Source organism: Crocodylus porosus, unplaced genomic scaffold (assembly GCF_001723895.1).
Source record: "Crocodylus porosus isolate Cpor-Errol unplaced genomic scaffold, CroPor_comp1, whole genome shotgun sequence".
Lineage (NCBI taxonomy): Eukaryota > Metazoa > Chordata > Crocodylia > Crocodylidae > Crocodylus > Crocodylus porosus.
This window is the reverse complement of record NW_017728931.1, coordinates 34,977,145-34,993,392: the sequence shown is the minus strand read 5'-3', so window position 1 is coordinate 34,993,392 and position 16,248 is coordinate 34,977,145. Positions and strand designations below refer to the sequence as shown.

The window sequence follows — 16,248 nt, the reverse complement described above, 5'->3', positions numbered from 1 at the left end:
TGTGGCAGAACTCACTTCAGCCCCACACATGCTCCACAACCAAATGAAAGCAGGGGCTCAGATCAGACCCCATGCTGAGAGCTCACATGCAGAACAGCCAATGTGGGGGTGCAACTGTATAGCTGCACCTGCTCTGGATGCGCCCCTGGATCAGAACGGTAGTTCCTTGGTTTTGACAGCTCTGGTCCTTGCCAGTTTTACAGAACAGAGCCTATAATGCACAGTGGACCTTACCCTTCCATCCAGTAGAGGGTGCTGCTGAATCTCCATGCTGGCCACTTCATGACAACTGTTCTGATCTGTCCCTCCCTGCAAATTGCAACATTTGGGGCCAACCTTTTGGTGGTTGCTGAGTTGATAGTGGTCATAGTGTTCTCAAGCCCCAAGCATGCATCAGCCAAATCTGCCTTAAGAAACATGGCACTATAACATTTCAAGGGATGTGCCAGGTTTGCAAGTGGAGAATGTACAGCTCTGTATGTGGAAGTGTGCAGTTGCCTGTGTGGCGGGCTAGCAGGGGGCACTCCTGCGTTGAGCCACCCACCTCACTGCGCCTGCCCACCTTCCAGGCTCGAGTGCCTCCCTTTTGCCAGCTCTTTTAGTTTGGGCACAGTCATTTGGACACACTCATTTGCCATCCTGGCTGTCTACGCTATCCAGTCAACCCAATGTCAAATTAGAAATTGTTTGCTCAAGGGATTTCAGTGACTCTATTCCTCTTCCTAAATTATCCTCTAATACAGCAGGGTATTCAAATCCCACCCTGCCACCACGTGTGGCGGGCCAGCAGGGGGCGCTTCTGCGTTGAGCCACCCACCTTACTACACAGACCACCTTCTAGGCTCTGAGTGTGCTCCAGGAAGGGGGTCAGCTGGATGCGAGGCACCCCTAGGGAGGCACTCGGAGCCTGGAAGGTGGTAGGGCACAGTGAGGTGGGTGGCTCAATGCAGGAGCGCCCCCTGCTGGCCCACCACAGCTTGTACAAATAGTGTGAGCAAAACAGTGTGGAACAGAGAAGTTTCGGATTTTAGGGGCCTGTGCAAACATTATATCTATTTTTAACTCACAGGAGTTTGCAGCATCTTTATTGTGTATGGAACCTCTGCCTGAGCTGAACCCAAAATCTCAAAACATAGTTCAGTCAAAGGTGGTGAGTTTGATATGGATGTGTATCCAAATCACAAGTTACAATGCAGGATTGTCAGTGGGTCCCAGCAATGCTCAGAAGAGTTTCAGACCTTTTCAGAAACCCAGGCTAAAGTCAGCTGAAGTGCTGAATCCTCCGAACCAGGTATGTTTTCTCATTTCAATTTTGGGACCATGTTGTAAATGTCATGCATCTCAAATATTTAGCCCATGCAGCAGTTACAGCATGTGATGGCAGCACTGGGATTTTGGGAAAAGAGAGGGAAGGTTGTTTATCTAATTATAGGTAACTGAGTTTTCAGTGTCAATAATCTGATTAATGTTCCACAACCTTGCAGTAGTTCTTATACCCAGGAATCATGGAGCTTCTCTTTGTTTCAAAGGGGGAAAACTCCTGTCTGGAAGGGGGTGTGAAACAAGATGCTTCTGGATTACTAAAAGGCAGAAAACTTTGCTATTGCCAGTAAAAAGCCTTCCTCCCATAGTGCCGTTCACCCTGCAATATCCAAGCATGTGTCACAAATGCATATGCACTAATGATAATACCTAGCTCTTAGGCTTTCCATCATCAGATCTCAAAACACTTGACCCAGGAGGTCAGTATCATCACCCCCAAGTTATGGATGGAGAAGCTGAAACTTGGGGAGGTGAAGTAATTTGCCCAAAGTCATGCAGCAGATCAGAGGTCAGGGTGGGAAATAGAACCCAGGCCCCTTGAATCCCTGTTCAGTGTTTTATCCAGTAAACTACACTTCCTCTGTTAGGCTCACATCACGTACCTCTGAAGTGGAACATAGGAGCTATTCAGCAGAGAGACAGTTTGGGACGGAAGGTGGGGGGAAAGGTCCCCAACAGAAATTTCAGGAAGAATGTGGCAAGTCAGGAAGAATATGACAAGTTATTGCTCACACTGGCATTTAGCCAAACTAACACTCCTACGCTATAAGAAGTGCATGTTGTCTTTAATGACCACAAGTGTGGTCAGGCTTTCGTTTATCTCATCTGAAAGGCAGCATGTCCAGCGGGTCACCATCCGCTAATGTTATGATTGAACCTGGTTCAGTACTGACTCAGAGGAAAGAGTGCCACTGACTAAGTCACCCACATCACTTCCTGCAGCACCCTGGGTTTTCCTTGGAGTACTGACCAGACCCAACACTGCCTAGATGGTGAGATCAGATGAGATCATGATGTGAAGTGGTCTGGCTGCAGTTAAGTATAGAGGCATATTGAAAAAAGCAATGCTCCTAGTAAATGCTGGGAGGTTTTCTGAATGATTGGGTCTTGGGTTACAGATCTCAAAAACAAGAAATCTTCTTTAACTGACCTGGTAATAATAATAGGGTTTTAAAAGTATTTGTTTGGCCAGTGCTGACTACATGCTTACACAGTTAGCCCTGGCCTGGGAAAGATCTAAACCACAATGGCTAAGTATAGAGGTCTCTAAAATATCTTCATATATACAGTGCCTGAATACACAAACACAGCCAGTCTCTCTTCTGCCTACAGAAGCAATATTTTTCCATAAAATTTGTATTGACAGAGGTTTTCCCCTGGAGTTAGGCTTCTCTAATAATATAAAAAGCTTCCAGAATTGTATCCTTCTGCTGAACCCCATTTCAGCCCTCCGTTTGAACCCAATATAAGCAATGTCATCTCTTTCTGAGGAACAAATAAAGCACTTTTCATTCTGCGGTGGAATAGCTCCTGACTGGGGCTTGTTGAAAACACCACACAGGCGGATTGGAATAGGAAGACGACAGAACCAGGACTCCCTGCCCTGCCTTCTGAGCTCAGCAGAATCCATGTATTTGGGTGGGCCCTCATTCTGGGAGTCCTTCCCTGAGCCTTGAAGCATGGAAGAGGGCATATACAAGGGAACCAGAGGAACAATTCACATTCCTCACCTCTGGGGATCCATATGCCACTGTAGAGAAAGCACTTCTGTGTGCGGCATGGAGAATGCCTACTGAGGTAGACTCCCAGTTTGCATGCAGCAGTTTGGAGCCCAGAGGCTTGGCTTTACAGGCAAGTTGGTCCTGTCCTTTTCTGACAGTAGAGAGTGCTGTAGTGAAACCCAGTGGGCCTGTCCCGTGCACACTACCTACAGAACTAGACATAATACAGCCATCATGCCATGACATTTTGTTCCTGAACACTCTCCTGATGAGCAGAGCTTACGGGGCACACCCAGCTGGCTAAGCTGGCTATGTTTCAGGTTGGGAGGGCTGTGCATGTAGACCAACTTCAGGCACATTTGCCACAAGTAGTGTGGGCAGTCTCTGTGTGGCATGTGGCAAATTGGGGAGGGGTCAGGCAGTGTAGTAGCAGATAGAGAAGAAAGCAGAGGAGCAGATTGGGCAGAGGCAGGGGATTGGAGTGGCACTCAGGAAAGGCACAGAGCTTAATTTGGGGTGCACCTTCCAGAAAAGGTGACACTTAGAGTGTCTACAGATTGCGCAGTTTCAATCAGGATTCTCCATTATGGTTCTGGATTACTTATTTACTGGTACAGATCCAGTCCTGGAAACCCCCAGTGAACTTGTTGTCCTTCTTAGAATTGGTCAGCCTCTTTGTATCCTGGTGTCAACTCAGAGCTGAATATGAGAGAGCCCTCAGAGCTCTACCCCAGTCTGTTTGTATATGCTGACGTTGATATATTTGAGAAAAAAAAAAAGCATTTCTCACTTTGTGTGAAACCCATTCTCCAGGAAAACAGAGCATGAAGCAGTCAGGAACTTCTCCTGGTGCAGAGAATGGGTTTGAGAGCTTTCCCATGTTTTGCTAGATCGTTGTTCTGGAGGTCACTTAATACTCTGTAATCCTATGGTGACTTCATTCTAGGGGCTCTCAGTTCTTTAAAAAAGTTCATTAACTTAGCCTCTCAGGCTGTTGTAGGCAAGCAGTATTGTTCTCAATGTAAACTTGAGGACACTGAGGCACAGAGCACTGTAGTGGCTTGCCTAAGATCCTAAGACAGAAATAGAATCTTAATGGACTTATTGTTTCCCAGAGGTGCTGAACACCTGAAGCTCTCACTGATCCCCGTGAGATGTGTGTGCCCATCTCTTCAGATAATCAGGCCATAAGTCTTCTGGTCCCTGTTCTAACCACTAGGCCATCTTGTTGCATACGGTATGCAGGGCACTCAGGTTTGATTTCCTGGGATGCAGTGTTATTGCTGTTCTTTACCCTGCCTTTTTATTTACATGAAATTCAATACCTCTATTCAGCTACCCTCTCTGTGAGTGATAAGGCTGTGAAATTGTAGTTGTACTGTGAAAAAAATAGTGCCACAGAAAGAAAGAGGCCAGTGTATGGTTTTAAATAAATCCCACAGCACTGCAGCTTCCATTCAGCATGCAGTCCCTATGTAGGACTGAGAAAGGGTTTCCTCTACCATTATTTTTGTGTGGCATTCAGTTAGTGTGGAAGGACTGGCCAGAAACTTGCAAAGTGCAAAGGCCCACAGTGTTAGTATTGGGATGGGCGAATTTTGTGAACTGAGGACCAAAAACAGGCATGATAGGAATTCCTTCCCCTCTGTACTCAGGCAAATCCCCTCTGTTCCCACCCCTGCCTGCTCCCCTCCCATTCCCCTCTTCCCCACCTGCCATTGCTGCTGTCCCAGAGGTGAGAGGACCTTCTGCCCTCCTTTAGCTGGGTTCAGCCTGGGACAGTGGTAGCAGCAAGGGGGTGCATTTCTTCTCCCTGCCTGGTCCACTGGGTGTTTCCTACCAGCCTGGGTGCAGGCATGGTGGTGGGGGGAACCCTTCTGCCACCCACTTTCCTGGGTTAAGCCTGGCCCCAACACAGCAAGGCTGGAGTGGCTCTGGAGCTCCCCTCGCCCCCAGGACAGTGGGAGGACTGCGGAAGGGAGGAGATGTGCCTCTAAGCAGGGAGAGGAAGGGAAAGGATTCTTACCTGCTTTGGGGATTTAAAAAAGTCTCTGCCTGCTGCTCCAGTGATTCAGTCTGCCTGCCCTGATGGGAGGAGGGGAGGAAGCTGGAAGTGGGGTGTGCAGCATGGGTCACTGCTCCTACATCCCCTGTCTGCAAAATCCTGGATCTGCTTCTGCCCATCTCTCCCACCTGGAGGCCAGAACTACAGGAGGTGTCTGAGATTTTGATCCTGCAAACACCTGAGTGCTTCTTTCAAGGTGCTAAACACTTTCAACTCTCACTGACATCAGTGGGAGCTGAGGGATCAGCCCCTGTGTAGGGAGGACAGAATCACAGTTCCAGTTGGTCTCTAATAGACTATTTCAGCTGAGTAATTGAGCTGTTTGTATGTGAAAGAAATTAAGCAGGAAGGTTTTGGGGGGTTAAACTTCTAAGTGGCCTGGGGCCGTATGCCCTGCAAGCCGCAACAATGGGGGCCACATACCCTGGGGACTGCACTGACAGGCTCCTAGGTAGCCCCCTTCCACTTTCCTCCACCCCCACTGCACTGCACGTGCAGGTGTCAACCCCTCAACACACACACACGAGGGAAGCCCCCACCTTTGCTCCCTGGCCATGGGCTCCCCCACTGCACTGTGCTGCAGGCTGAACTGACCACTCCTTGGCTAGGGACAGACATTACATATAAACCGGTTTAAATGATCAGAAACTAGTTTAAACCTATAACAGAACAGATGTTCAGTGCACATAAACAAGTTTAATAATGGCAGCAACCAGTTTGAGATAAGCCTGGTTGAATGTAGTATCAGACTTATCTGATTTGGCTCAAACCAGTTTATGCAATGTCTGTTCCAGATCCCTTGCTGGTTTAAGATAAACCAGATTCCCCCAGCATCCCAGAATGCTTTCTGGCTGGGCAGGGTTCTCTGCTGCACAGCAGGGATGGCTCCTCCCTTATGTGCCCTGGCTGCAGGTCCAGCAGAAACTGTAGGCACAGGAGGGTGTGACTGGCTTCTCCCTGTCCTACCCCACCTCATTGCTCAACCAGGAATCCTCTTCTCCCGCCCATTTCCTACAGCATGGACCCCAGCCCTACGGACCCAAGGCATGTGGTATGCTAGCTAATGCCAAGAGGTGTCTGTGTGTGTCTCTCTCTAGTTTCACTAGGACAGGCAGACAGGACAGTGACTGCTTAGGGCTTTTTGGAGCTAATCAACAGGTCAGCTGGTAAACTGTTTAAGAAGAGTTTGAACTAATGGAGATAGGCTATTGTTTTGCTGATGGGGTGAAAAACACTGTTATATCAGCACCCTGCTGGCTTGCTTGCCTGTCAGTTTGTTGCAGACAGTATAAAGAAGCAGGGAGGGAGATTGAAAAGCTCCATATTATCAACAGATACATGCACTGCACACTAGGGCTGTGTGAAACACCATCATTTCTTTTTGACATCCATTTTGCCATTTCAAAGGGACATTGTTTCAATTCATTGTTTCGTTTCGTTTCAAAGCACTGTCCCGTTTCATTACGTCAAAACTGTTTTGCTGTTTCGACTCATTTTGACATTTCACCCATAGGCTATAATGGGGAATCATGAAAATGCCTAAAACATTGTAATTGCTTGCCTGCTTTGGATGCAGATTGCAGGGATGGTCGCCCCTCCTGAGGGCATGAAGCCTGCTGAGTTTCAAGGAGATAGGTGCAGAGGTTTCTCAGAAACTGCACCTCAAAGTTTTGAAAGCAAAATTTGCTGGCAGTAGCACACAGATCCGAAGGCTTGCACCCCTGGGAGGGCTGCAGGGCTGTGCCGGACTCCTCCCAGGGGTGCGGGCCCCTGGATCTGTGCCAGATGACAGGAAGCTGCAGCTGCCACTTGGGACTGGTGCTGGGTGCAGCCTGCTCCCAACACCAGGCTCCATGGAACTCAGCCTGGTGGTGGGAGGTGGAGCGCAGTCGCGGCTCTGCCTGCCTCCCACTGATGGGCTGCACTCTGAGCAGCTCTGCAGCCCCATGGAGCTCAGCCCAGTGTCGGGAGGTGGGCAGAGCCAGGGCTGTGCTCTACCTCCCGCCACCGAGCTGAGCTGCATGGGGCTGTGGAGCTGCTCAGAGCTCAGCCTGGTGGTGGGAGGCGAAGTGCAGCCCCATCTCTGCCCACCTCCTGCTACTGGGCTGAGCTCCATGGGGCTGGCGGAGCTGATTGGAGCTCAGCCCGACGGTGGGAGCCAGGCAGAGCCAGCACTCCGCTCCAATCAGCTCTGCTAGCCCCACAGAGTGCAGCCTGGCAGTGAGAGGCGGAGAGAGCCAGGGTTCTCCTTGCTGGGCTGAGCTACGTGGGGCTGCGGAGCCGCTCAGAACACAGCCCTGGCTCTTCCCTGCCTCCCACCACTGGTTTGCTTTGGAACCAGTACTTTGGAGTGCCCTCATTTCGTTTCAAAGCTGTTTCAATGCTTTTTGTTTTGTTTCAATTTTGCTGTTTCGAGCTCGAAATACATTGAAACAGCTTTGAAATGAAATACTTGCCGAAATTTTGCACAGCCCTACTGTACACCCCCCACCCCACCCCTTGCCTCAGAGTGTTAGCAGGGGTCTGGGGCCTGGCAACACTCCCGGCCCTTGAGTAGCTTGCAGGGAAAAGCTGGGGATGGTGCAGGCAGACCTCCCTAATCAAGTGTCCTGCCAAGGCCTGGCCACACCCCACCTCCCCAGCTCAGCACTGTGTGAGGGAAGGGAGGGCTGTTTAGTGCCCCATGGCTTCCAGCCTGAACCACTGCAGGCATGTGCCTGAATTTCCTGTCCAGAGAGAATGTCTGTCTGGTTACAAACCAGTTCTGCCTAGCCAGGTTAGACTAACCTGCAAAAATTGAATTAATTCAGGCTCAGGCTTTTTGAATGTCTGTCTCTTGGGGTACAGGCAGATAGTGAAAGCCAGAGGGAGAGAAGGCAAGCCCAGAGCCCTGGCTACTGCTACAGCAGAAGCTGTAAGGGGAGTAGTAGTCTGGCAGGAGCTGGGGAGGGTGCAGTTTCAACCCTCTCGGGCTGCCCTGGTTTAAAGGAAGGCAGCAGGATTAGTGGTTGAAGGTTGATAATTTTCTCCATGGGTGAGGGGCCTTTCGTCTGAAGCCTCAAAGTCTTCTCCACACATCCAATGATCCATCTTTGTAACACCGCTGTGACCAAGTGCCCCCCAATCATTGGAGTGCTGCATTAAAATCCTGTTGGCCATAACCATTTGGGAAGTTCACAATAGCTGTAGGATGCATTTATTTTAATTTCATACATAGAAGTCTATCTTTATAATGTAGTGCAGGGTGTGGTGTCTTCACAAGAGATGCCCAGGACAGGAGTTTCAGGGGATGCTGCAGTCCAAACTTAAGATTTCTTGACAGAAGTTTGAGGTTCTGTTTGTTCATTTGAGGAAAGTGGGCCCCAGACTCTCTGGCTGTACTTGCTAATAGAGACTAATGGTCTCCAGCACCCTCCACAGAGAGCAGGTTGCATAGCATCTTCATAGGGGGAACATTCATATAGGGCTGGAGGGTGGTAAGCCTTGCAAAATATTCACCCATTAGGGACCAGTAAAGTGTGGTTTGCCTGTTTATACCTGGTGTCATCCTTTATTAAGAGGAGCAGGTGGAACTAAAGCTGTCTGGTCTTGTAACCCCATGGTTCCAAGAATAATTTATGAAAACATTCAGGCTCAGATTTTCAAAAGTGACTATTGATTCCAGATACCTCTTTTTTTTCAGTACCCAACTGGAGATATTCTAAAAACCTGATTTTCAGGAATGCTGAATTACCCATCTTCTTAAATCCAGGCCCCTTAAAGGTAACTTGGGAACATCATATCAGACCACTAGTCACTTTAGAAATATTTGGCCATTGTCCCTGTTCATCACTAGATTTCAAATATCTTTTTTTATAGAAACATCCCTACTTTAGAGATGGAGAAACTGAAGTACAGAGAAATTAAGGGTGAAGGACAGCATTTTAGACTTAACCATATCCTCAGCACGCCTCTTGGCTAGCTACAGGTAGCACTGGGATCAGCATGGTCACTTTAGGCAGCCTCCTGGCAGTGCTCGCTGTTTTGGATTCCAGTCTGAGGTGCCCAGTTCTCTCTAAATACTGGGTACCAAGGTGTGAATTGCAGGGTTTCCTCTGGGGGCCAGGCAACTAAAGGTGAAGAATTTCAGTACTAACTTTTAGGCACCCAAGTCCGTTATTGGATCTAACACTAAGCAACTTGTGCAAAGTCTATGTTTGGAGGAAACAGACCATCTCTCCTGAGTCTTGGTTTCATGCTCTGTTCAGTGCTTCATGCTGCCTTCTGGTCTCTTTCTTCTGATTCAGCAAGACCCATGAGGCTAGAATTGGCTGGGTCCTGAAAAAGTTTTGACCAAGAAACATTTATTGTCCTGCATCCCTCTGGTGGCAAAGACTTTCTCCTTTAGAGCTGGAGTTTTGGATCTGGTCTTACATGGGTACAGAGATGAGACTGTTGTGGCTGAGATGTGTGGTGGTTTCTGCAGATCCACCTGCAGAGGGCAAGGCGTCTGGCTGAGTCTGTCTGAAAGCGGCACAGAGCAAAAAACAAAGAGAGGGAGGGAGGGTCATAAGTACCCTCCATTCTCTCCTGATAATCCCTTAAAAAATAATTGCAGGCCCAAACCTCTGGCCTCCAGCAAATTTTCCACTCGATTAAAGGCTTTTGTGAGGCTGTAGAAAGGGACACGCAGACTTGCACATTGTAACGGTGCCCGAAACTTCCAGCTGGGATTTTTTCCATCAAAAGGGGATTTTAGTAAAACCATTATAAGGGGCTTAGTCACAGAAAAGCAGTTGAGCTGTGAGACAGGGGTAGATTAGCATTAACATGCTTGTTTTTGGCACTAGGGACAAGGATAGAACTTATACCCAGCCACTCATATGCAACATCCCTCTGTCTGTCTGTCTGAGTTCCTGGCAGGTGTGTGACAGACATGTCATCTCAGCACACCGGGCACAGTCCTGTGGGTAAACACTGAGATGGAGGAGGGGACTGTATGGCTCAGATGCAAGTTCTACTGCAATGCAGTCCAGGTCAGTAGACTGAAATCCACTGCCATCTCTCCGATCAATGTTTGGCATAGCCAATGTTAAATGAGTGGGTAATAGATGAGTGCATCTTAAAAACACATCATGAATATTGGCACATTACTGGCAATGTCAGGGGCCACCTGACTATGCCTTTTGTCTCTACAGGTGGTCTCTTCAGATCAAAGCTAAAACAGAGTTAGCAGCTGACACTGCTTCCATCAGTGCTGTGTTTCCTGAAAATAGAAATCTTCACTCCCCGAAACTGTCAGGCCGGCACCCAGGACATGATTTCACTTCATGAAAGAAGCATAATGTTGCCTGAAATAAAAGCTGTGGCAAATCCCACTGCTGGTAGCAAAAACCTGGGAATGCCTCTGTCGTAGCAGAGTTTGGTGCCACCAAAGTCAGGAGTACTGATTCTTGCAGAACCTGTTCTTTCAAGTCCTTCCAGATCTGGTTTTAAGGAGTCTAAACAGACAGCAGCTCAGCCCACCAGAAGATGTAGTCTAGAGGCTAGGGCTTAGGACTGGGAGTGAAAGGGAGGTAGGATCCAGTCCTGGTCCTGCCACTGACCTAATTCTGAGTTCTAGTAAACTAGTAGGTGGCACTTCCTGTTAAAAGGGCAGTGTCAGTACAACTGTGTCAGAAACATTAGAGATGGAGAAGACCTATTTTTCCCATTTCATGTGCAAAAAGGACACCCCCGTCCCCACTTCTTCAGGCATCCTAATAATTACAAGATGATTGTTAAAAAATAACCATGCAGCAGAGCACAACAAACACCACACACAGCAAAATGAAATGAACGTAAACAGTCATTAAAGCGAAAAGATATACCCCACTCTGTTATCATTCCCATACCTTCAGACCTCTGAAAAAAGCCCAGCAAATGAATTACCCTTTTTTGTCCTGACCTAAGGCTAGGTACAGACATTACACTTCTACGGGTATACATGATCGCAAACAAGTCTATACCCATAACAGAATAGAAGTTTGGCATACAAAACCAGTTTATACTGTAGCATAACAGAAGTTCAGCACACAAAAGTGGTCTATACCTGTAACAGAAGAGAAGTTCAGCACACAAAGATTGGTTTCAAAATGGTTGAACCTGGTCTAAGATTTGCATCCCCCTCTTCCTTCCTCCCCCCCCACCCCCAAGGATGAATGTGTGTTCTGTTCACTACCAAGCTACACTACGTTGCTCATAGAAAACTGTGTAACTTATATCAGTTCTGCCTCGGGCTTTTTGACTGCTGGTACCTCATCTAAGCGTCAAGAGATTTGGACCCCATAGTACTATGGTAAGGAAAATGTTGGATCCAGAATTCATGGGTGCACATAGACAGTACCCAGGTAGTAACTGTCTCATGTCTCTTCCAAAGGGTCTTCAGCTTGGGCTTTTCCATAATTACAGCTTTGGGCTCATGCCACCAAAAGAGAATCGGTCTTATAGGGTGCCTATATACATGCATCGAGGCTTCTCCAATATACTGTAATTACAGCATGTTAAAACACACTCGATTAATCGAGTGCTGTAATTACTGCACTCCAGCAGACTCAAGTGTCATGTATATCAGCAACCCTGCACTAAAAAATGGCAGCAGGGGTGCTTTAAAGATAATTTGACAAGCTTTAGTTAAAGTTCCCCACCGCCATTTTCTGTGCAGGGATGCTAACACACTGTATGCTCCAGGCGCTTTAATTAGAGCAGCTCTTGTAGCCGCTCTAATTAAAGCGCCCCTCCACCCCCGCCACCTAGGGTATGTGTATAAACACTCATAATCAGGAGAATTTAAAGCCATTTAGGGCCTTCTAGGTCATAATCAGTATTGTGTGCAAATCTACAGGCAACTAATAGAGGTCCTTGAACCAGCATTCCCTCTAAGCTGTGCGGCATGTGCAGCCGTGCAAGCGTACCTGGCAGTGGGGCATAAGCGCACCTGTTCGGCCACACGCACCACACAGTTTAGAGACAACACTGCCTGGAACATGGGAGTCAGATGAGTTCTTGGTAATATACATAGCTTAATAATCAGGCAGCTGCCTTTTGCACCTGCTTTAGTTGCATTTAAGGTGTAGTTCCATATTGGGTCTTGTGTTCACTAGGAAAAAAAGAAGTGTGTTCTTGAGTTAACTAAAGCAAGATAAATTCCTAGTGAAGACACAGTAGTCTGTAGTTTTCTTGCAAGTCATCAGCTCAAGTTAAAGGTAGCAAGGTAAGGAGTCTAGTCTTTAACTCACATGAAAACCTCCAACTGCCTCTGTTCTCTGCTCAGATGGTTTTCCCCACTTCACCATCATTGCCTCAGTCTTTTCTGGATTGAGCTTTAGCCAGCTAGACTTCAGACGTGCTACAGCCTTAAGGAGGTGACCACATTATCTGGGTCAAATGAGATAGAGACAGAGTTGGATATCGGTTGTCTGGAAAAAATACCATCGCCCATGCTGCTTTACTCACCTGTCCAAAAGCTCCACATATGCACTGAATAAAAGGGACAATGGGATAGCACTCTGTATTTCCATCCCTTTGGAAGGTAGAGCAATTGTTCACGGTTAGATGTGCAATTTCTGAGATCACAAAGTGCTGCTGAAGGACAGTGCTTTCCACTTCTTGTTGCATCCATAAGCTACTCAACACCTGCTCCTATCAACAGTATCAGCAAGGACACCTGGTCTTCATCCAGTACCAGGAGATCATTCACCAGTGTTGTCAGTAGATTATCTGGGCAAAAATCTAGTTTGTTCCCTGACTGACGAAGGTCAAGTTGATCTGAAGCTTCAAAATGCTCTGAGTCATCTTGCCACAGCCTTCTCAACAATCTAGAAAACTGAATGGTATGTAACCAGTTTATCAACATCAAGTAGTGGTTTCTTGAGCAAAGGCTAAAATAATGCTTTTTTTCAAAGCAAAGAGAGGCTTTTACTAGTGAAAATAATCCTGGACACAGGAATCCTGAATACTTGAGTATTCCCCACTGATTTTCAACAGAAATGGCTTAGGCACAAAGTGCAGGTACACCTCAGAGCGAACCACTCTGAAAATCAAGCAGATAAGACTTAGTATTCAGTCCAAACTACTGTTTTGCCCCATGGATGCAAATAACTTATTCTGAATCTGTTTGGTTTTGTTTTGTCTGGAGGAATTCAGACTAGCCACCAAACTGAGACAGTCTGGATTAACCAGTCTATCAACATCCCAAAACGAATCCGTTGTCTGAGGTTTTGTGGGTGATATGATGAAGGTACCAAAGTATGCACCCTGTCTCCTGTACAGCTATAGCATACAGCTTGCAAAATGTTTATGCTACAACTAATCAGCTTTGGCATAAAATGGACACTGATGCTGTGACCATCTTCTTATCTCTTCGCTCATTGCAGGTCATCAGCAAGTGTGGGTGGCCTGTAAGGATGAAGCTGGGGAAAAGAATGTCTGAGCCTACTCAATTAGTGGTGGACCAAAGAGCATTTTACAATCCTCTTAAATTCTTGCTGGAGGTGTCTGTCAAAAGAACAGCATTCTTCTCCTGGAAGTCTCTTGGCTCCGTTAACCTCCTTAAGTGGACCATCAAGACAGGTCCTTTGACTTAACAGGGGAGAGGGGCCTCACCCTCAAATTGCAAAAAATCGCTTTATCAAGTAAATGTAATAGTTACTGATTCCCCTAGACAAACCCACTAAATCAAAAGTGTGCCTGGCTGCATGAACTGAAGTGCTTGCTTCCTGTAGTAATGGATCCGTAATGGTAGCCAGGAAGTCCTGGCTATTGAATATGGATATTGAATTTACTTAGTAATTCACTAGTGAAACTAATACCACAGTCGTGAGAAACTTAATAGGTTCATGCAGGACTTTTGCCAGTAAAGCTTGGAAATCAGTACATTCAAACAAATCATATCTTAACTGCATACCAGGGTTTGCACGCAAGTGGGACACAATCAAGCCAAGTGTGGTGGCAAGTGATGCTTTAGATTCAAATAGTGTCGTTGCCATGTCTGGTTTGGCTCATAATCACTTGAAGACCTGACTGGTGACAACTACACCAAACATCAGCCAGCAGAGCTATTCAAATACATGCCAGTTCAGTGTGCAGTTATGGAAGGCCTTATCCTGTATGAGACTGAACACTTTAAAGCTCTCCAGGTATTTTGTTTTCATTTATCAAAATTAGCGGGACCCTTGTCCGCAGACACCATCCTTCTAAAAAAAAAAGTGTGAGTGAAGCGAAAAGGATTGAAAATAAGCACTGTATCTTGAATTCAAGCTTCCCCAGTCTTCAAAAAAGGCTTTCCTGGCTCATTACGGCAGGGAGCAGGGAACTGGCTCCTGCTCAGCCACGCTCTTATCCTTCATTCCAGGCCTTAGTGTTCCCAGTGCAAAGTATCTTATGGCATCCAAGGGACAGCCAAAAACCTAATAAAAACCTTTGTTGAGTAGGGGTGGTCTGTCTCAGTCATGCTACCCATGAGGGAGTCCTGGTTGGCTGAGAGCAAGCTGTGCTGCAATAAAGGAGGGATGCCTGGATCCTGGCTACTTAATCCAGTAGTCGATCCTCTGGATCATGGTGTAAACGTAAGAGGTCGAATCAGATGCCCGATGATTCCATTTGTGGCTGACAAGCCCAATTCAAGAGTGACACAGCTTGTTACAAATTTCACAGATCCCTACGTTGTTTGAGTTGGAGTCCAAGTTTACAGCACTCTGCTTTCTTCTTTCTCACTTTGCTCGTATCCTCTGGATTAAAGCCATTTCATGTTGAGCTGCACCCAGTGCCAGATGTTCCCTCCAGATCAGTGGGGATTCTGCGTGCTCCTCTCAGCTTTCTACACTGGTGTTGAACAACGTCATATAATTTTTGCTCACATTGCAATACTACCCTAAAAGGCAACCTGGCTTAATAACCAAGAATGCTTAACCCATGTTGTGGCAAAGCACAGTTGTTATATCTGATGTTTAAGTTTTCCCTTTTAAATCAATCCCCATGATCTTTTTCTGTTGCTGTTCTCTGAGCCCCATCCAGATTATCAGTACATTGCTGGCATTTCTGTCTGCAAAACTATATAGACAATAGTCTAGGTTAGGTCTCTCCAAAGAGGGATTATTTCTACTTCAGCCATGATATGACACTTGTACCTAACTGTAAGGGGATGCTGCTTTCAGGGCCTGAAACCCCAGCTGCAGGTAGGCAGCAATTCATAGTCTGCCTAGCTAGCTGGAAGGCTGGGAAAAAGCTGCAACTGATGATTAGTAAATGAGGGTGGAGCCAAGAAGGTTAATAGCTCTGGAGGTGAAAGGTGGGAGAGGGAAGGCTGTGGTATTGAGTGAGAAGCATGGAGCCTGGGTTATCTTCTCAGGGATTGAAGAAAGACTGCTGGTTTTGGTTTCTCTGTCAGTCTGTTGTTTTGCATAGTGTTTGTTGCATTTCTGTGGGGACAAGTTTGCTCCATGAAAAGTAAAGTGGCTGGAAACAGAAGTGGTGGGCCTTGAGAAGGAAGCTGGGCAAGTGCCCTGTCTACAACAACCCCTACAGCCTACCCCAGTATGAGGTTAAATTGTGGAAGAGTCACTTGAACAGATGGACAGAAGGGCTGGTCTGTCCTGTCCCCTTCCTTTGTGTCCCAGTACTTTTGTCAAACTACAGGTGACATCTCACTGCAACCTTTGCATGTGAAGAAAGGAGGATCCTGAGGTCCCTGTGGTGCAGGCCCTTCTGCTGGGTTCGGGTTTGGGGCTCACAGGCTGCTGCTACGCGCAGGCGAGCGCTGAGCTGAACAAAGCGGGTGGCTTGCCCAGCGCCTGCGGGTCTCCCTGGCGCAGCGGCGAGAGGGGACAGGCTCTGGTCTGCTCGGGCTGAAGCCTGGGTGGTGCTGCTCCATGGCTCCTTACACAGCTGAGCAGCCGATCTGTGACAGCTAAAACGACCCTCCCTTCCCCCCGCAGCACTGCAGAGCAGTAGCAGGTCCTGAGCAACCTCAGCTGAGGGGCAGGGTGCTACCGGACAGGGCCTTTCCCTGCCCTGTCCGCCGGCCGCTCCCGCCACCCTGAGCCGCGGGAGCCCCCGGCCGCTCGGGCTGGCCTCACGCCGGGACGGGGGCGGGCGGCTCTGCCCCGGGCTGCTCGGAGCTGA

The 16,248-nt window shown here is 47.6% G+C and overlaps 1 long non-coding RNA gene across 1 annotated transcript; it reads right to left on the bottom strand.

Moving 5' to 3' along the window:
• Window positions 1-8,291: 8,291 nt before the first annotated feature.
• LOC109316465 lies at window positions 8,292-14,724 on the bottom strand. The gene is made up of 2 exons (XR_002102849.1): window positions 12,583-14,724; window positions 8,292-9,612 (listed from the first exon to the last, which is right to left on the bottom strand). It is a non-coding gene; the product is annotated as an uncharacterized LOC109316465 (long non-coding RNA).
• Between the last annotated feature and the right edge of the window lie 1,524 nt (window positions 14,725-16,248).